The 21888-nt window shown below is 50.3% G+C and overlaps 1 protein-coding gene across 8 annotated transcripts in view; it reads left to right on the top strand.

Moving 5' to 3' along the window:
• Positions 1 to 21888, top strand: part of ANK1 (ankyrin 1) — a 2823483-nt gene that overhangs the window by 1235102 nt on the left and 1566493 nt on the right. The gene's annotated exons all lie outside the window — the stretch shown is intronic.

Below are 21888 nucleotides of genomic sequence, written 5' to 3' on the forward strand. Positions count from 1 at the left end.
AGTTTCGTTGCATTGAAAGCTAAGTGGGAGGCTTTCAAGGAGCAGGTGCTCCAAATGATTAAAACAGCCACAGCCGTTATGACTCTGGTCTCGGTGCTGCAGGCTCCCATGGGTCCAGTTGTGGAAGCTGCGGCACCAAGGAAGCCAAGTCAGTTTCAACGCCCTCATGCTAGACCACGACAACCAGGAAGCTGGCCATAGCGCCAAAATGACTGATGTTATTGGTGCCATTAGGCCTGATGGGAACGACGCCAATAACCTCACTGGCTGACCATTCCATTGTTCCCGAGTCTCGATCGACGTTCTTCAACACTATGTGTTAGGGAGAATTCTCTGTTAAGGCTAATTCCCAAACCTAGTGAGTCCCCCAGCAGCTTTGCTGGATTTTTGGGGTTTATTTTTTTCTCCTGCTAAGAGTGAGACTCTTTTTCTCCCACTCTTAGGCATGATTTGAGAATGTCCTTTGACTGTGAATGTGTTTTATGGGCTATGGGGTCTTTTACTCCATAGGGCTTCATGTGTTTTTGGTATGTGTGTTAGACAGCACCCTCAGTGCAGTAACACAGGGGTGTCATAGTGACCCCCAAACATAGACTCCATATCCTGGGACTGACTACTGTCTCCCAGGGCATGTAAAGTCACCATTGGCTTTACTAGTCTCAAATTGTGAACAGAACCAGTACAAACTATCATATTGTGGAAGTACTGGTAGGGGTAATTCGATTGGCAGTGGATACCACGCGAAATATTCCACCGGCATATTTTCTATGGGATTTTCCCAATAATTTTAAATGCACCACTTTTTGGTGCAATGTTAAAGATACCGCCGGGTTATTTATTTAATATTTATTCCCCGGTTGGGTCTTTTTGCCAGGACTCGGTTTTAAAATGGCGTTTGTGTTCGCCTCTGAAACTCTAACCCAAGTCGAGCCCTTTGTTCCACTTTTTGGCAGGCTTCTCCACAGAACCCCTCCAAATGGTGCCACTCTCTGGGGTCAACAGGATGTGTGGGAGGGGGATTAGGCACCCTGGACTGAGTTGCCTTGGGAACTCAAGTCACACTCTTGTGTGATTGGCCCAGTGGTGAGCCGCCCGGCTCACCACTTAGCATGTTTGAGTGACAGCTAGGCTGATGAATGGGGCTTTTGCTGCATAAAAGCAGGGCTTTTGGGACTGGAACTTCAGAAGTCGCCACAGGACCTAAAGAATCCGAAGAGGGGAGAAAGCTGAGCCATCTACAACGACGATACCACCGGTGGAGCCCTGCTGTACGAACTCACCACTTCCCCGACGACAGACGAGATCTTCTTCCAGGAGAGTCTTCTTCCCTTTGAGCTGGTGGGACCAACCAGTTCGCCTTTTTCACCTTCCTGGATCGTCTCGGGGTCCAATCGCCCGTGCCAAGCACCCCGGCGGCTGGATAGCCACGCTTCACCACTACCGCAAATAAAAGAATAAAAGGGTCGTACCTTTTAACCGGGAAACTCCGCGGCTGGTTTCTTCCCTGGCAGTGCAACGACCTCCAGCTTTCCTCCACGTCGAGATCTTCTCTTCCCCTGGACGAAGCCCCGACTTGCACCCGCTTCCAGAAACAACTGCCCCCGCTAGAACTTTCTCACCATTTCAGGTACTGTGTCCCGCCTGGTCTCCCTTGCAACAGATTGTCCAAGGTGTCCCGTAAATCCTTGACTCTCTATCCTGGGGTGACCTCGGACCTGCTAACTTTACCTTTCTGAACTGATCCAACCTCTTTTGACTTTTCTGCAAAGACTTTGAGTGCATTTGCACTGTGTGATCTTGGGCACATTCCGCCTTGCTCTCTCCAAGAGTGGGCCTGGCCTATGAACATTTTGCTATACAGTAGTCCCTGCCTTTCTTGACTTGCTGTGATTTCTTAAAATTGTTGGTACTGTGTTATTTTCCTATTCTGCCTTTTCTCTCCCTTTTAAAACAAATTATTGGAGTGCCATCTACGGTTACGCGCTCAACTCTGTTTTGCTAAATAAGTGGTGTCTTAACCTAGACTTGTCGAATAATTCACTAGGCAGGTGTATATACTTATAGTGACTGTGTTTGAACTTGCTTGACATATTAGTGCCAGTGGGCCTCATTACGACCCTGGCGGAAAGTGACTGACCGGACCGCAACAGCGTAAATAGCGTTTCCGCCATTGCACGAAGGAGCAAAGTGCGGCTAATTACGACCCATCGGGCACGAGCATTACGCCATGGCGGAATCCGAAAGGCTGCGATGGCGGAAATGACCCCAAAACGGCCCTTACCGCCGCCGTACGCTGCACCAGGTGCAATACCGCCACCCATCTGAGCGGTCACCGTAACGAGCGGGCACCGCAAATTACGGGCACCGTAAATATACGGAAACGGAAGTAAAAGCATGTGGCCGGAACGGGAAACAGCACGCCGCACAACTATAAAATCCGAATCCCAACACAACCATTAAAAATCCGACCCTGACACACATCCCAACCCGTTAGCAACCCCAGTTAAAAAAATAAATATGGGAAAGGTAGCCAAGAAAGCGTGTGACCGCAAGCGGCAGGTACACTTCTCCCGAGAGGAACTGACCGTGCTCACCGAGACCCTCCAGGAAAATGCCGCCGTCGTCTTCTCCAGTCAAATGACCAGGACGGCCCTTGCCAACAAGAAGGCCATATGGGCCCTGGTGGCACAGCGCGTAAGTGCGGTGGGGACAACACCCCGCACGCCACAGCAATGTCGCAAGCGGTGGGACGACCTGCGGATCCGCGTACGCAGCATACTTTCTGCGAACAGGAACATCGCCACAGCTACCGGGGGGGGTTCAGAGTCGCCCATCAAGTTGACCCCCTGGGAGGATATCTGCGCCTCCACCATAGGAATGGAGAGCATAGAGGGAGTCGGAGGGATGGAGAAAGGAGTGCCGACATCCAGAGAATCAGGTAGGTTGGCCAAGAGAAACAATGCGAAATCCACAAACCACGAACATGTGCAGTACCATGTGACCCCATAGTGCAATACATACTTTGCCCTGACAGCGCCCTCTAAAAGTCAGAATGAATAAACAAATCAATCAAGATGCCATAAACAACCCCTACATGTGCAGCATGCACCCCCTAACTGCAGGCAGCCAAATGAATGCATCCTCAATCCACACGAAAATGAGACCACCTCCAAGGCCCAGTCCCAAATCAGCCTCATGTACCACCCCAATGCATTTGATACGTTGCCATTCCAAATCCGACAGACCCATAACTAACGCTCGCCCCTCTTTACTCCACCACAGGGTCCGATACCAACGACGAGCTGCAGGACACCCCTACCAGCACGCCTGCAAAGAGGGCCAGGACCAACGTCCCAAGAGCCTCCACCTCAGGTGCAAGGATCAAGACACGGCAGCAGCAGGAATCAAGTGGCAGCACACTGGAGGGGACTGCAACAGGCACCCCAGCAGCCAGCAAGTCCACAACCCCAGCACCACAGGTCCCCCCAAAGAACGTATCTGATGGCACTGCCTCTGGTGGTAGCAGCACCATAGGTGACACAGCTGTCATGCCAGCATGCTCCGACACGGAAAACAGTGCTGGCGACGTAGGTACCATCCATGACCTTTCCCAATCCCCCTGCATGTTCCATCCCCTACACCATGACGAAACCACGCAGGGGCACCCTGAAGACGACGACTGGCCAACCCCCACAAGTCCTGTGCCAAGGCAACATGTGTTGAGCAGCCCCCCTGTCACACCACCGCAAATGTCCATGGCCCAGCAGAGGCAACAGTCCCTCGACCTGCTGATCGAGCAACAGCAGGAAGTGTCCACGCTACTCAAGGACCATGCAAATGAATGCGGGGGTTCCAGGGCAGCCATGGAAACATCCACCGAGACACTCAGGGCACAAATAGAGAAAAGTAGTGAGAGCCTCAGGGGAGAAATGGAGAAAAGCACCGAGAGCCTGAGAGCACAAATGGAGAAAAGCACCGAGAGCCTGAGAGCACAAATGGAGAAAAGCACCGAGAGCCTGAGAGCACAAATGGAGAAAAGCACCGAGAGCCTGAGGGGGGAACTGCATGCGACGTCCAAAGACGTTTGTGCTGAACTTGCTGCTGTGCGCCGTGTGCTCTCGGAGCTCTCACAAACCCTCAGAGACATGCATGGACGCGAGCAGGCAGAGACATCATCCGTGGCAAGTTCCGTCCAGGGCAGCCCCCAACGCAGATCTGGCAGGAACCTGCGCTCCACGGGCAGGGGTGCCCCTGATACCCGTAGAGGGGGCTTGCAATAGCGTCCAACCACGGACAGCATGCATATTTGGACACTGGTGTTGGGGGGGGAGGTAGTAGGGTGGAGGGGGTGTGTTGGGCTTCACTGGGTGGCGGGTCCATAGGGTGTATAAATCAAATCACATTAACAATACAGCATCTCATTATCATCCAATGACATGTGTGGACATTGATATTTGCGTACGAGGCCTTCATAGGCGTACAGTCCACAATGTGCCTGTACTACACACACACAGTGCCACAGGTCCCCTTTCCGTGTAATAGGCACCATGCGTGGTTGCTAGAAGCATGCATCTATGATGCTCTGTCGGATTGCACGTGCATCATGTGCCTCATGGACTCCTTGAGGTGCCTCCACATCCCCACCCTCATCATCATCATCATCTTCAGGTGCATGCAGTACAGCGTCAGGGGGCATGGGCACATTCCTACGTATGCACATGTTGTGCAGCATGACACATGCCATGACCATCTTAGAAACCTTCTCATGGCTGTACATGAGTGCCCCGCCAGACCTGCTGAGGCTGCGGAAACGAGCCTTCAGTAGGCCGAATGCCTGTTCAATGACCACACGGGTACGTGAGTGGGCATGGTTGTAGTCCTCCTCATGCTCGTTCTGTGGGTTCCGGATTGGTGTAAGGAGCCATCTCTTCAGTGGATACCCGGCATCACCTGTATGAGACGAATAAAGGGTGTCAGTGGAATGATAGTGCTAAGTAGCCCCCCCCCCCTCCTGCAAGGTCATTGACGCATCAAATGGGCCACGATGTCATGCATGGAATGAGACTCACCGAGTAGCCAGGATCTGTGCCCTGCGTGTCGCTCCATGTAGCGTGGTATTCTTGTGTTCCTCAGGACCATAGAATCATGGGTAGATCCTGGAAATCTGGCACAACAATGCGTAAATATCTTGTTGGAGTCACACACCATTTGCACATTGATTGAATGAAATTGTTTCCGGTTGCGGTACTGGACCTCCATGGCATGTGGGACAACCAATTCAACATGGGTGCAGTCGATGGCACCAATGCAACCCGGGATGCCGCCAAGTGCATGGAATCCCACTTTTGCGTTGGTAATCTCCTGGTACGTGCGTGGTAGTGTGATGTGGTCGTCGGCGTGCTTCAGGAGGGCATCGTGCACTTGGAAGAGTGTCCGTGAGAACAGTGGCTGTGAAATGCCATGCAACTGTCCCACTGTGTGCTGGTAGGTGCCTGTGGCCAGGAAGTGGAGTGCAGACACCACCTTCAGTAGGGGTGGGATGGCGGTTGGGCTATCTATCATGCTCACGAGGTCAGCATGTGTCATGTCCACAATGGCGATTATGGTGTCCCGGTCCAAACGGTAGAGGGTGTGGATCTGCTCAGCAGTGAGGTTGAACGGATCGGCTCGGAGGCGTGGGATTGCGGGCCGCCTGCGTGGTGGTAGTGGCAGTGCTTGTGGGCCTTGCTGACCCTGCCTTGCCCTCCTCCTCCTCCTTCTCCTCCGTCTCCCCTGTGCGCCCGGTTGTTGTACCTGTTGTTGTTCGTCGTCTTCTTGTAGTTGTAGCACTTGCAGTGCTATCTGGTCCCCCAGGCCCAACATCGCTAGTCCTGCCGGTAGCATTTTGGAGTGGGAGTGGTTGTGGGAGGGGTTTGGGTCTGCTATATATGTGCTGTCGGCCTGTATGGCCTCCACCTGTGCTGATTGAATGAATCTGTGGCAGATGCAATCCCTTCTGGCCGAGCACGTCCCGCACGTAAGGCTGCATTTGGCCGCATGGCATCTTGGGATTGGAATCATGTATCAAATCCCGATGGCAGTGTGATGTACTTTGACTGATTTTCATGCTATGCTCCCATTGTTACACATGCTATGATTGCAGCCGCTTACATACCTGTGAAGAGTCAGTGGTATGTAGGGCTCGATCGATGGCCGACCCTCATGCAGCACAGTAACGTACTTCACCGACGGGCGTGGCGTCCCATTTGTGATTGCAGCCAGTTAGCATTATGACACACAGCCGCACTACATTGATGTAATTGTGAATGCAAGCGTTCACAGAAGCCTTTTCGACGTAATGTTGCAAGTGAGGAATTCGAAGGCCAGCATTTTTGGTTTTGAAGTAGCGGCGAGGATACGCCCACAGGTCTGGCTGGAAATGTAACGTTCTATTGTAGAATGTCCTTGGGACATGGCCCATAACGAGCAGGCAATGAATGATATGAATTGAATGGGATGCGCAATAGCGTAGTGGACGATAAGGCAGGACGTTCCCAAATCCATCTTGCTTCACAACACTACAGATCCGGCCAGGAGCACAGTGGTTTTTGCAGACTGCATTACGCACAGACGCGATGGAAGTTTCACATATTATGTGAGTGAATATTCATGCGTTTTCATTGCGGGATGAGGGAATGATGAATGGATGCATGGACAGATGATTCCGTTTAGGGTCTGCCATGTACATGGGTTTTTTGAATCACTCCCCTTCCCCTGCGCTATGTGATGCAAGGCTGCCATAGTGGGACTTACGTCTATCTGCCCTTGTCGGATCCTCCCTGTCTCGACGCGCCTTCATACACTTGTGTCTAGGCACGTTACTAATCCCATGTCATGGGTTCTATCTTGACGGACGCATGCACAGTAACCGACGTTGCCAATGGTGTATTTACCTCGATTGATTTCGTTATGATTCGATACTGATTTAGGGGTCTGTATATTCCTTTGGAGTGGGCTAGCATGCATATGGGTGTGGATTTGGTGTGTTGAATGAAGATTGTAATGCATCATGAGTCCCGTAATGCAATCGGTTAATTTGTGTTTCTTTTGGGTGACAGGTATCTCCTGCCCTATTGCAGATGCCATCTCTACGCCACTCCTCCAGATGGTTTTTACTCTCGACTCCTGCAGCTTCGGGTGAATCAGTGGAGCACCATTTCGATCTTATGGGACGATCGCCAATGGGCCACATGCCCTTACGCTGTACTGGTGGCTAGGTGCAACATTTCGGCCTTTCAGCTCGACTAGTGCCTGCCTCATGGGACGGACCTGCGGTTCTTGCCGCTTCCATGTTGCCTTTTGGAACGTTGATGTAGGCCCTGTGTGCCATGATGGTACAGGGCGTCACACAAGTGGAAGCTGGTCAATTATTGCAGATGCAGCCCTCGGTGATGATGGTTGTTTTGGTGTTATTTTGCAAATTGCTGTGGGGCCTTTGTCATTTGGATGTGCATTTAAATTGTATTCCGATATTTGTCGTGTTGCGTTGTTCTTTGCAGGTGATGTGGCGATTTTCGATTTGTGGCGGTATGTATTGCGAGATGATCTGCATTGTGTTCCGCCTTCTGAGTTGAGTTGTGTGGTACAGTACTGGCCGCGTTTGCCTACGTAGCACAGTATGGTCACGGATAGGGGCTGCCATTGTGACTGTTTACATGATGTGCTGTTCAGGGGCGGGGGATTGGCTTTTGGCCGACTGGTGCCTGTCAGCCAGGTCGATTGGTGGAATGATGGGATGTTCAGAATGTGGCTGGTCACAGGTGACTGTGTTTGCGTGCGTTTGTTGGAGGGGGACTGGGGTCATGTCCATTGGAATAGCTTCTGTATTGATGCCATCTGTGCCCTGCAGCTCCCATCGGCCCCTCTTGGGATGAGCCTGGCTGCTCAGTCACTCTGCCAACTTGTGTGGTACATGCTTCTGCTGATGGTTGGTTTGTTTACTGGCAAGAGTACAGGGCTGGTGCAATCCCCCTCAGGATGCTGTTTTGGATGTTGCCTTGCGCTGGTGGCAAGCGATGGGGGACTACTGTTGTTTTGTGTCATGTGTTCTTGATTTTCATTTTGATGTATTGTACCTTCACATGCCTGTGCTGCATCAGTACGGCTATGGTGACATGCCGTACATGGATGCCCACTCACGGGGCGCTTTGAGCCCCTGCATGCTTTTCTACGTTGGCATGCATGGGTGAATTGTAGATTTCACTGGTTGCATAGTGTGAGTACATTGCGCCTGCCAGGAGTTGTGCAATGTGGCCAGGGAGTGGAGTACAGGCACTCAGTGGGCCATTTACGGTTGGTTCACGATGCCGTATTTCTCGCCATGGCGGAATGGTACTTTACGACGTGCTTGATGGCGTTCAGTACATGTCCGCTAGGGTCAGAATTCGCGTACCGTTGCGCCATGGCGGTGATTCCGGTTTTGCAAGGCGCGCGTGCGCGTACTTGGTGCAGTTAGCGTTGCCGTTCACTGCGGTGTCGCTAATGGCATCGTACTTTACGGTGACGGGTCATAATCGCAACGAGCGGTGTTCGATGGCGGTATTGCATTTCCGCCATCATTTTTCCATTTCCGCCAGGGTCGTAATGAGGCCCAGTGTATTTTTACAAGTGTGTTTTTAAATAAATAATGATATACTTTTATACCAAAGCTCTGGTCAGTGTTTGCTTGTGCTACTGTATTTTTAGCCCTATTGTGTATACTCTATATACTGCCTAACTCTTCTTGAGAGAAGGCTTGACTGCTCAGCCACAGCTACCAGGTAAATTTGGGTGGTGCAGACTGCTACCAATTGGGTTTACTGCTTACTCCTGTAGTCTTAAACCTTTTGCAGTGGTCCCTAAGAGAACTGCACAGGTTTCTACCTAACACTATGCAGTACATTTTTGACGACACAGGGGACCAGGTACCTTTTGGCCTCAGGCCTCTTGGTGAAGGGGCTAGTGAAGATCACTACTTTGCGAACCAGGCTGATTTGGTTGCTCTTCCAGAAGGGCGCCATGTTGCAAGTTGTCTGGACACATCTCCTGACCTAGACATGCAGCAAGCCGCCCTATATGGGCATGGTAATGCCCAGTACCGCAGGACAGTTGAGGGGAAGAGGCTGTGGGCAGTATGTTTCATTTTGAAAGAGAGGCAGGGCAGCCTCAGTGGGTCAGCAGAATACGGCAGCAGCGGCAGGGGTGGCGGCGCCGCCCAAGTTGCTTTAAGTTCTCCCTCATGTTTCTCCGGTTGGAAGGAGGATTTGCGAGCACTTGCCTCATTGGAAGGAGATAACCTTGCAGCTCATCCAATGGGTGAACTGTCTATCATTTTAAGCAAACCGCCAGACAGATCACCTCCTCCTCACCAATAACCAGAACAGAATTTCCAGGGAGAACTGCGAGCCCTGTAATTAAAGAGTGCCCTGGAAGAGGCGCCACCAAGCAGAGAGAATCGGGCTGGTATTCCCATTATTTTCTGGTGTCCAAGAAAGGAGGAGGACTTCATCCCATTGTGGACATCAGAGCCTTGAACAATTTCCAGAAGAAGGACAAGTTAAAAATGGTGACGTTGACTGAAATTTTCCAGGCTCTGCAACTTCAGGACTGGTTGGTGTTGCTGGATCGTAAGAATGCTTATTTCGAAGGGATTGGTTACTCCGACGTATTCCACATCTATGACAGGTAATCACCACAGCTGTGCTGCTTCAGAAAATTGTCTGCGTCATGCGTCAATGCCGTCTATACGCTGTCCTCGAGGGCCTCCGTCGAGCCAACGTCACCGGATGTTATAAGTAGGATGCACGACGCCCGTAGCCTCAGTTCCGTTTTTTCCGCGAACGTGTTCGCTTCGGAGTTCTCGGCGCGCCTCGGTTCTTCCGATTTCTATCGGTTCTTCAAACTTGGTGTTTTGTGAAGATATCATGTCTTCGTCTTCTTCTACCCTGCGGTCGGAATTCAAGAAGTGTCGGGACTGCGGTTCCAAGATGTCACTTACAGACCCGCACAACGTCTGCCTCTGGCGCCTCAGCGAGGACCACGCCACCGATGACTGTGACGATTGCCAGTTAACGTTGAAGGCCTTGCGGGAGCGGAAGAAGCTGCTATCTGTAGGTAGGGTTTCCAAACCCCAAAAGTCGAAATCCGAAATCATAGTCTTATGCTGGCGTCAAAGAACTGTTTCCGGAAATAAATAATTGGGGATAGTGGGCAACCTTGTCTAGTCCCTCTTTGTATGTCCCAGGCGTCTGACACATGCTTCCCTGACTTTACTCTTGCTCTTGGTCTGGCGTATAGTATCTTAACCCATCTAATGAATCCGGGTCCGAAGCCAAATTCCTTGAGCACAGCCACAAGCCACTCCCAATAAATGGAGTCGAAAGCTTTTATGGCATCGAGGGATAGTAATGCACTGGGACTCTCATCTTCGCTAGCGTGCGCTATAATGTGTTGCAGTCTGCGCAGGTTCATTAACGTGTTGCGCCCCGGTATAAAGCCGTTCTGATCAGGATGTATTATGTCGCCTATTATTCTAGACAGGCGCTAGGCCAATATGGTGGTTAAAATTTTCACATCATAGTTTAGCATTGCCAGTGGGCGGTAGGAGTCGCACAGGTCTGCCGGTTTGTTTGGCTTCAGGATTGGGACCACAAGTGTTTCTCTCATGCTTTCCGGCAGAAACCCCCTCTCATATGCCTCTTGGAATACTTTGTGTAACAGGGTGTGAGGGAGGGTTCGTAAGCTTTATAAAACTCTGAGGGCAGCCCGTCAGTGCCGGGTGCCTTACACGTGGCTAGGACCTAATTGCTTCGGTTATGTCTTCGGGTGTGATTTCTGTATCTAGTGCCATGGCCTGTTCAGTAGGCAATTTGTGGAGCCCAATCTCATCCAGCGTGTCCATGATCAGTTCTTGGGGGACCTCTTCTACGTGTGAATATAGGCGTGCATAGTATTTTTTGAAGACGCCATTGCTGCCCTGCTGTGTGTGGTGTATGTTCCCTGCTTCGTCTCGCAACGAGGTGGTGGGGTGTCTAGGGTGTTCCCTGCGGCATAGCCAGGCCAGCAGCCTGCCCGGTCTATCCGCCTCTATATGTGCTCTGTTTGTTTTGGCCGTGTGATCAAACTTTTCTAGTCTGCACCATGCTGCTTCATTCTCCCCCCTGATCCTCCGAAGTTCTGATTCCCTTTCCCGGGTGTCTGTGGGGGCTGCTTCGAGTTCTCCGATCTCCCTTTCCAGCTGGTCTAAGTCCTTCCTGAGCAATTTCCTGATTCCACCGGCCTTTGCAATGGTCTCCCCTCTTATCACCGTTTTTAGGGCATCCCATACTGTGCTGATGTTTTCCACGCTTCCCACGTTAATTTCTATGTAGCTATCTATGGATTCTTGCAGTTCTTCTTAAAGACAGGGTCTTTAAGAGCCTCTGCCTGCATTTTCCACATGGGAATTGGGGGCCTGGGGCCATTGTAGTTCCATGTTACTAGGAGAGGGGAGTGATCAGCGATGGTCCTTCCTAGGTACTGCGCTCCTTCCACCTGAGGTAAGTGTTCCCTGCCAATGAGGATATGATCTAACCTCGTGTGTGGGTTGTGCAGGGATGAATAGTATGAATATCCTCTTACAGCTGGGTGCATTTCTCGCCATATGTCTGCCAGGTCCAGTCTGTCTATCATTGCAGTCAGAGCTGTTGTTGCTGCTGACGGACCTTTCAGGAGGGGAATAGATCTATCTAGTTTCGGGTCGCATATGCAATTGAGGTCGCCCCCCCCAGTTGAACAGACCATCTCTGTGTTGTGCAATTTTGGGGTATAACGAGTTCAAGTGAGCCGGTATATTGCTATTAGGAAAATAGGAGTTCAAGACGCATATTTCCGTCTGCTCTATATGTCCCCATAGCATTACGAATCTACCTTCCGGGTCTATTTCTGATTTGGTCAAGCGGAAAGGGAGCTGTGGGTGTATCCAAGTATATACTCCTCGAGCATATCTGGAATAAGCAGTACCAAATCCCTGCCTTCCACAATGCGTTTGGAGTTCGGCCATCGAGTCCGCGGAGCAGTGGGTCTCCTATAGGAGTGCTATCATCACCCCCTTCCTGTGCAGATAGGTCTTAATTCTGTTTCTGCGGAGATATGTCCCCAGGCCTCTCACATTCCATGTCAATATCTTAATTGTCGTAGTGGTCATAGTGGTTTAAGGTGGGTATGGTCTTTATTCTGCTTCTCTCTCTTAGATGTCCGTGGTTGTGGGCCTGATGTCGAAGGTCCCTTCCCTGTATGGGCCAAGGCACTGGTTTCCTTTTCCCTTCGGTCAGCCCCTGCTCCCCCTCTTTTCTTTCCCTTTGGAGACTTACCAACAGTAGTAACGTTCATTCTGGTGAATGAGAACAGCAAACAGTGCAACTTTGAACTGCCCCCAGCAGTTGCTTCCAACTTGCAGCACTCGGGGGCTCCCGAGCCTTCTGGGCCTTTCCAGGCCTCCAGGTGCGGGTGTTGTGTCGGCGGTATGCCTACACGTGTCTTGAGGGGGTGCGTTGACATCTTGTCGTGTAGGTTGGTGTGTTCCTGCCCATTATTGCTTCCTTGATGCTGTAGTTTGTAATGCCGTGCCTTGGTTTATTTATCAACCTGTTGTGCTGACATCAGTCCTTTCCGCCCATTTCTTCGGGCGTACAATGTCCTGTGGTTCCTCTTGCCATTCCTTCCTTACCGTCTGCAAGGTTGTTGTGTTCGAGCCACATATTTGCTGCCACCGGGGTGTCCAGGAAGACAGCTTTACCTTTGTGTATCACTTTAAGGCGCGATGGGTACATCAACATATACTTCAAGTTGAGCTCATGTAGTCTTGCCCTTCACCGGGATGAAGGAGTTTCTCGTGCGTTGTACAGTGGGGGTGTAGTCCGGGTACACCTCTATTTTAGCATCTTGTCTCCTAATTTCCCCTCCTTCTCTGGAGAATCTTAGTATTGTCTCTCTGTCTCTAAAGTTTAGGACTTTGGCGATCATTGGGCGTGGGTGTGAGCCCGGCGGAGGTCTTTTTTGTAGGGACCTGTGGGCTAGCTCTATAGAGAATCCCTGAGACAAATTGCCGGCCCCGAGTTCCTGCTGTAGCATCGTCTCTATGAATTCTGTTGGGTCAGGGCCTTCCATGCCTTCCGGGACCCCAAGGATTCGGATGTTGTTGCGGCGGGCCCTCCCCTCCGCATCCTCCGACCTTGCCTCCAGCCTTGCCATCTTTAGTTCAAGGTCCTGGACCCTAGATTTGAGTTCCGTCGTGCTGTCTACATTGTCCTCTAGAGTAGCTTCCACTGAGGTCACTCCTTCAGTGAGGTTGCGGGCATCTTGCCTGATCAATTGTATGTCCGTTTTAACCTCATCGATTTTGGTTTCAAGTGATGTTCGTAGTGCCGTTATTGCCTGTGGTAACTGCATGTTTGTTGGGTCTCCCTCTTGAGTCGTTTGTGCTGCTGTTGCCCCTGTTTCTTGTTGCTGCTTGGGCCTGACTGTTGTAAAGGAGACCATTGTTGCGGCTTTCAGTTTGACCTTGGGAGGTGACATCCCCTGCTTCTCGGTACCCGGTTCTTCACTCCGCCTCGGGACTTGCTCGCTTGTTCTCAGGCTATAGGGTCAGTGGCTTTCTTCGCTGGAGCCTACGGTGGTGCGGCCCCTCCTAGTAGTCTTATTCTCCTGCGCCGGTGGTGCTGGGCCGTTGGTGGCTTCTATTATTTGGTGGATGTGAAGTCGTGGTGTTGGCCCCCCTGCCGGTGTGATCTCAGCCGTATCGGGTGTGGGGCACTGTGGCCGGTGTGCCTTCCCCCCTTCCGGGCCTGTGGCGTCTCTTGGGCGTTCAGTTGTCACTGCACCTTACATTCTGCAGCGCCTCTTTTCCCTGGACCTCTAATTGTCCGGCATGCAGGGTGTCTTTGCCTATCCTTGGGCCGTGTGGCCCGGTGGCTATTCAGGCCGTTCCCAGTGGCTGCGTGGGCCCGGGGAGTTGGTCCGTTCCGGGGGCCTTCAGCTGTCTTATGTGAAAGGGTGCAGGGCGCTAATTCGTTGCGGGCGCTGCCATCTTGCGTGCAGCAGGGACCTCGCGTTACTCACCCCGTTTTCGTGGTGTGCTGATGTGATTCTTTCCAGAGGGCAGTGTCCGAGGTCGGAGACCAGTTCCCCCTCCCAGCGCTGCAGGATTTATGGTGCTGTGCTGCTTTTTCCCTATAGGCAGGAGGTGGAGAAATGTCGTGCCGTATGGCGGTCGCTGTCTGCAGGGCGTTTGTTGGGGTTCAGAGGTGGTCCAGGTCCCCCGGGTCGGATCGCCGCGGACCGAATTGTCCGCCGAGGATGGATGTTGCCCGGCGGTGAAGTCCTCCAGCCGCCGGGTTCTAGGTAGGGCCCTGATGCCCCCGGAAGGCTCAATGCGCCGCTCCATGCGGCGTTCCCGGCTCTCCTAGGGACCCACAGCAGCCCAGGCCTCCAGTCCCCGCCTGCTCCCCTTCACCGCTCGGCAGCGGTGACGCCTGGCAGCAGGCGCCGCGCGATAGTCTCGGCGCAGGGGGGAGACGGGGGGGTGCAGATGCCCGAGCGCCGTCGGTGGCGCAGGTGTCTAGCGACTCTGCGCTCTCCGGGGCCGCAGACGCCGCCTCCCTCAGTTCTCGGCCTCTCCTCGTCTCGGGGCTCCAGGCGGAGTCGCAGCCGCCATCTTTGATTCCAGGGGGCCGGAGCGCGGAGGTCGCGTTTGTGTGCTGCCGGTTCCGTTTTATTCGGAATTCACCTTCAGGCGGTGCAGGATCGATTGGGGCAGCTGGGCATATATTTATTTGCGTTGTCAGGTTAGGTTGAGTGTTCTTTTAAAGGATCTGTTTCAGGATCGGGGCAGGAGCTCAAGGCAAGCACATCCTCAGTCCATGGACCTAGGCCACGCCCCCTCTTTCACGGTGTTCCATAAGGACAGGGTTGTCCTTAGGGTTCGTCCTTCTTTTCTTCCGAAAGTTGTGTCGGAATTTCATTTAAGCCAGAAGGTCATTCTTCCGGCATTCTATCCTCCTCCGCATCCTGGTAAGGAAGAGGAGAGACTCCATAGGTTGGATCCTAGGAGAGCTTTAAGTTTCTACATCTCACGCAGGTCCCGGGTCAGAGTGGATGATCAGCTCTTTATAGGATACGCTGGAAGGCATTTGGGACAAGCTGTTACTAAGCAGATTTTGTCTAGATGGATTATCTTGACAATTTCTCAATGTTACCGCTTGGCGGGTAAGGACCCTCCAGTAGGCTTACGGGCCCATTCGGTATCAGGTAATAAAATTGCGGCAAAAATGTTGCGATAAAAAACAATCACGGCAAAAATGCTGTGGTTTGACCCGGTGAAGGTATGCCCCATTATACCATTTAAGGGGAGCGGGGGCTGCAGGGGTGTTCCCCGCTCCTCTTAAATGCTATAATGGGTCCGGGGGTTGCATGGGTGTCCCTCGCATCCTTTACATGGATTGCGGCACAAAAACCACAGCATTTTTGGAGAAATATTTTGTAATCACAGCAATTTTTGCCACGATTTTATCACATGGAACCGCCCATTCTACTAGGGGTATGGCTGCCTCTACTGCTCTGCAGATGGGTGTTCCCATTCGTAACATTTGTGAAGCAGCCACATGGGCCACTGTCCATACTTTTGTCAAACACTACTCCCTGGATTCTATCCATGGGTAAAATTTGGCCTTTGGCAAGGCGGTCCTCTATTCTGTAATTTAATTGGGCATTCTAAAATTCTAAATTCTTTTCCCACCTCCATACATTGGTACTGCTTTGGGAGTCTGTCATAGATGTGGAATACGTCGGAGGAACCAATCCCTTCGAAGAACAAGTTACTTTCTTACCTGGTAACGTTCTTTCGATGGGATGTTCCGACGATGTATTCCACATCGAAGCCTGCCCCTCTACAGAATTTCTTTTGCGATTGCAGCTTACGTTTCCGCAAGGTTTTCTGTAGTCATACTGGCAGAAGATTGGTGCCACACGTTCTGGGGAAAAAACTACAATTGAGGCTACGGGCATCGTGCGTCCTACTTATAACATCTGGTGACATTGGCTCGACGGAGGCCCTCAAGAACAGCGTATCGATATCATCGACGCAGGACGCAGATGCAGAAAATTTTCCGAAGCAACACAGCTGTGGTGATTACCTGTCATAGATGTGGAATACGTCGTCGGAACATCCCATCGAAAGAACGTTACCAGGTAAGAAAGTAACTTATTCTTTCATGTGCCGATCCATCATATGCACAGGTGTTTCCTGAAATTCGTCATAGGGGACACTGATTACCAATTCAAGGTGCTCCCCTTTGGGCTAACCTCCGCACCCAGGGTCCTCACCAAGCTAATGGCAGTGGTAGCAGCACACCTTAGGAGATCCAGTGTCCACGTATTACCATACCTAGACGAATGGCTGATCCAAGGGATGTCCCCAGAGCAAGTATCGACACAGCTCGAGAACACCTGCTCATTGCTTCAGAGGTTGGGCTTTTTCCTAAACTTCAAAAATTCCCACATCACACTAAAACAGAAGCTCCATTTCATCAGAGCAGTCCTGTACACATAGGTGGGGAAGACCCCTCTCGCCCCATGCCGAAGAGAAAGACACCAGTGTCAGGCAAATGCTCAAACTCTTCCAGAACCACAACAGTTTACCAGCGGCCTCCTTCCTCTACCTCTTAGGTTTCCTGGCTTCCTGCATTTTTCTGGTGCCAGAGGCCAGACTGCGCATGCGCTGTCTGCAATGGCTACTGAGAGATCAGTGGTCCGAGTACTTCCATGCTATGAAGGACATCCTCAAAGTGTTGAGGTCAGTGGCCAGTGATCTGTCTTCGTGGGCCTAGAAGGAAAACATGAGGACAGGGGAACTCTTTTGGCCTCCGTAGCCCATGGCCTGAGTGATCACGGATACATCATTGGAAGGTTGGGATGCACACTGCCGGGTTCTGCAGTGGAGCGGCCTTTGGTCACCAATGAAGAGCCAGTGGCAAATCAACAGGTTGGAGTTGCGGGTGATCACGTTAGCCCTGATGGCCCTTGCACCGTCTCTAGTAGGGAAGCACATCCTTGTTATGAAGGACAATATAGTGGCCATGCAATACCTAACAAAAGGGGGTTGTTTGGTTTCTACCCCTTTGCAAGCAGGCGCTGCAACTATGGTTTTGGTGCTGGAGAACCAGATCTCTGCTTCAGGTCTCCATCTAGGTGGAATGGAGAAGGGGCTGGTCAGATAATCTGAGCAGGCAGAGCATGTTGGAAGTGTTCCAGGAAGTTCTTGAGGAAATCTTCGCTCTGTGGCATACCCCAGCGAGAAATCTGTTTGCCACAAGGATCCAACTCGAAGTGCAGATACTTTTGCCTGAGGGAATTACCAGCAAAGGGTGCACTGGGGGACGCATTCATAGTGGAGTGGGTCTTCAACCTCCACTATGCCTTCCCTCCGATACCTGTCATCTGTGGGTTCTCAGGAGGTTGAGGAGATTTCACCATGATCTTGATTACCCCAGACTGGGCGTGGAGAACATGGTACTCTGAACTCCTAGAATTGACCATCTGCCCACCTCTCTGGTTGCCTCTTCGGTTCTTGAGGTGCTACTGGCTGCATGCAGACCATCTACCAGATCTCAGTATGCATACAGATGGAGAAGATTTGAAGTGTGGTACAAGGAATGCAGGATAGATCCTATCATTTGTCCCACCACCTCAGTGATGGAGTTGCTTTTGTCACTGGCCTCCTCAGGCCTTCAGATTGATACAGTCAAAGGTTACTTGGCGGCTTTCTCTGTTTTTAAGAGGTCTTGAGATCAAGGATCATTCTTCACAATCCCAGGTATGACCCAATTCCTGAATGGCCTTGTAAATAGGTTTCCGCCTACCCCATTTGTGGTTCCGGACTGGACCCTAAACTTGGTTTTCACATTTTTTATGGCAGCTCAGAATGAGCCCATGCGTTCATGTTCTGTCGGGCTACTTATCTTGAGAATTGCCTTCGTGGTGGCAATCACGTTAGCAAGTCATGTAAGTGAGCTGCAGGCTTTATCCTGTAAGCCAACTTTCCTCCAGTTCTTTAAGGAGAAAGTCTCACTCAAGGTGCAGCCGGGATTACTGCCTAAAGTGGTCTTTGAATTCCATGTGTCCCAGAGCATCGATATGCCAGTGTTTTATCCTTCCCCACATTATCCCAAAGGTGAGGAGAGGTTGCACAGATTGGTCCCTAAAAGGGCTCTCAGCTTTTATGTGGCAAGGATGGCGGTATTCAGATGTGATGACCATCTCTTTGTGGCTTTCTCTCTGTCCAGAAATGGTTTGGCTGTGTCAAAGCAGCCAATCTCTCGGTAGATAACTCTCTGTATTGCAGAGTATTACCAGGGAGCAGAGAAAGATCTGCCACAAGACATCAGGGCACACTACACCAGGGGCATGGCTGCATAATCTGCCTTACAAAGGGGCTTTCCAGTAAAGGAAATTTGTAAAGCAGCGACACCACCCCTTCACCAAGCATTACTGCCTGAATGTAGCAAGTGGTTTTGATGCCTGTTTCGGTAGGGTGGTTTTGCTGAGCTTCCTTGTTTAAGGGCTTTCATCCCACCTCAGATCTCTGTACTGCTTTTGGAATCTATCCGATGATGAATCTGTGGGAGAATGCAATCCATTGAAGGAGAAATGACTTACTGGTAATGTTCTTTCTATGGATTCTTCCACCGCATATTCCTCATCACCATCCTTTCCAGCCCTGCTATGAAAGTGGTCTGCAGTCTTTATGTGGTTATCCTCTTCTTGTGGGACGAGGTTTTGAATAGTTGTATATTAGGCACAGTTTGAGGCCTTTCTTTGGTAATGCTGTCAGACAGTGGGCCTCATTATGGCTTTGGCTGCCACCAAAACCGGGTCCGGGTTCCCTGAATGGGGAATTACCGGGCCATTCCGAGTTTGGAGGGCCCTGTAATTCCCCCTACAGGGAACCCGGGCCCGGACCTTCCCCATTCCCATTGAGCCCCCATAGGGCTCAATGGGAATGAGTGCAGGGAGCTAACAACAGCCCGATTACGACCGGACCGTTGTTAGCTCCCTGGTCCCCTCGCGGGACCCGGTAACGATGCCTGGTTTTACCAGGCGTCCTTACCGGGTCCCGCGAGGGGACCTCGTTATCAGGCGGAATGGGTTTAACGGGTCTGCATCCTTTTGCGGCACCCGTTAATCCATTCTGCCAATCTTATAATGAGGCCCAATGACTTTCAGTGCAATCCTGTTCCTCATTAAAACAAAAAAAATAAGATTTTTGTTTGGCTGTTTTCAGTCACAATCCTTGGATTCTTCCTCTGCATCTGCTGAGCTCAGGGGAATAAAGGTGAGGGACTGAGGTACAGGGACATAGTGACATACTATATATGGCAGCCGACATCACATCCCGAACCGATAAGTGGCACGGTCGAGTCAAGAGGGATCGACAGTTGAGTCGAGTTGTACTACGCCCCCTGTTGAAAAAGTTTCAGATCATCTGGCACTGGAATGGATATCTATCTGATGAGGAATCTGTGGGAGAAGAATACATAGAAAGAACATTATTGGTAAATAATTTCTCCTTCCTATGGTAGACTAAACAGACCCCAGAGTTCTGGTGCTTTCTGAGCAGCTATTAGCACTCTGTGCACCTGAACGGTACTCTTTCTGGATAACCACAGCATATTAAATCCTTTAAGTGTTCTGGCATGGAGGGCTCCAACTGCACTGGGCTTTCTGCAGGCTCACCTTAGATGAATGTTCTTCTTGGGCTACCAACATATGCAGGTTCTTTAAAAATGGTGGTTCTTAATAGCACAGGCTCCACACATGAGCGTAGGCTCACGGCTTGTGGCTCTTAACAGCACATGTCAGGCAGGCCCCTCTAATGCCAACAAATGGAGGCTTAGCCGGAAGCTTTTGAATTGATCGTAACCTTTGGAAATGCTCTGGCCAACCCTCCAGACCATCGTTCTTCAGCTGCCAAGCCATTACAGAAGAAGGAAAGACGATAGGCAAATCAGGCTTGATCCCACCCAAAAGGGACAGTCCAGCCCGAACTGCTTGGCCACATCTCTTTTTCACAAGACCACAAGCAACCCCAGCCATGTTTCGGTCTCATTGGTCAACATCAATGAGGTGTAGCTTAGGTCACTAGGCCCATCAGGCTCAGAACCCACGTGTGGGGTTGCTTATGTTTCCTATGAGGGGGAAGTGGCCTATCAGTTCTGGTAGACGGCTCCCATTGGTGGCAGTACCAGATGGATTTGCATAAGGTTATTCCCCTTTTGCCATTGTGCAGACACGCTACAAAACGGTTGTGTGGAAGGTTGCTCAGAGCACTGCCAGTGGTTAAGATGAATTCAAAACCTTCCACCCATTACGTTTGTGGTTATGGTCTCTCTAATTCTGCCATGAACCAAGACTTCATGAGGCCAACTCTAAAAACTCTAAATGTCATTGCTTTTCTCTAAGGCACTAAATGGCAAAGGACAGACTGCAGCAAGGCAGCCAAAGTTCAGGAGCATACCATTCCTGCAGCTCAGCACCTGGATGTGAGCAATGACTTGGTCTACCCTCTCTCTCTCTCTCTCTCTCTCTCTCTCTCTCTCTCTCTCTCTCTCTCTCTCTCTCTCTCTCTCTCTCTCTCTCTCTCTCTCGCTCTCTCTTCCTCTCTCTCTCTCTCTCTCTCTCTATCGCTCTCTCTCTGGAATAGATTTTGAATGGACCTTAACCTTCGGAAATAGATTCGGCTGTACGTTCAAAATAGCTCCAAAAGTAAATCCAAATCTCTAGTGAGACCATGGACGTTGCATCTCGGGAGGATAGCTCAGGGGCAACGTGCTCACCTTGGAAGCAAGACATCACGCAGCACCACAGGTTCGATCCCCGGATCCACACTTAGAAACCTCAGGGTATTAAGCGTGTTATAAATAACCTATCATATTCATTGCTGGGTGCTTCAATTAGAAAAGCATATCTTCCCACCTATTTATATTGTATTGTGTTGTATTTATTGATGTATTAAGCGCTTTTGCCAAAATACTCTACATTAAAAGATGTTACAAAAATGTGGACAAATAAAATATTAAAAAGTGTCTATAGAAAACTAGATAAATAGAATACAGCATTCACTTAAATGTGCCAATGGATTAATCATATTAATTGATGTGTTATTAATGTGATTTATTGATTACAGTTTTTAAAAAACATTTTCAGATTCATTGTTGGAGTGTCTTGCCACACATTTTATTTTGGATATATATATGTTTCTATACATTTTGTGTAAGGTTTCATTGTAACCTTAAGCTCAATATAAAATAATAAATAAAATAAAGTATCAATACATCAAAGAATTAGGATGAGGAAGAAAGAAGGGCATTTTTGAGAGACAGACAAAAAAGGGAGACTAGAAGAGGATCTGGTAAAAAGAGGTGAGGAAATCTCATGTTTATGGGATAGGAGAGAGAATGATCGGATACGATATTGGGTGCTGCGTGATTTAGGGGATACAAGAAAACGAGTTTGTGAGCAAAGAGAACGAGGTGGGGGACATAGAGAGTCTGTAACAAAGAAAGGTAAAGGCTGTAAGACCGTATATCATTTAAAAACAATGTATACAAAATGAAAAAACATCCCAGATTCAAAGAGGAGCCAGGAAAGGTAATTCAGCAAAGGGAAAATAGACATATGAGGAGAGAGGCAAATGAGAGTGTGAATAAAAGAATTAAAGATAGAACGTAAAGGAGCAAGCTGGGAGACAGGAAGACCAAAAAGTAGTGAGGAGCAGTAGTAAAGACATTAGAGGACAAGATCAGTGATAAGAAGTTTAGTAGCATAAAAAAAGAGAAA

This window comes from Ambystoma mexicanum, chromosome 10 (genome assembly GCF_040938575.1).
Source record: "Ambystoma mexicanum isolate Mex_15411 chromosome 10, UKY_AmexF1_1, whole genome shotgun sequence".
Taxonomy (NCBI): domain Eukaryota; kingdom Metazoa; phylum Chordata; class Amphibia; order Caudata; family Ambystomatidae; genus Ambystoma; species Ambystoma mexicanum.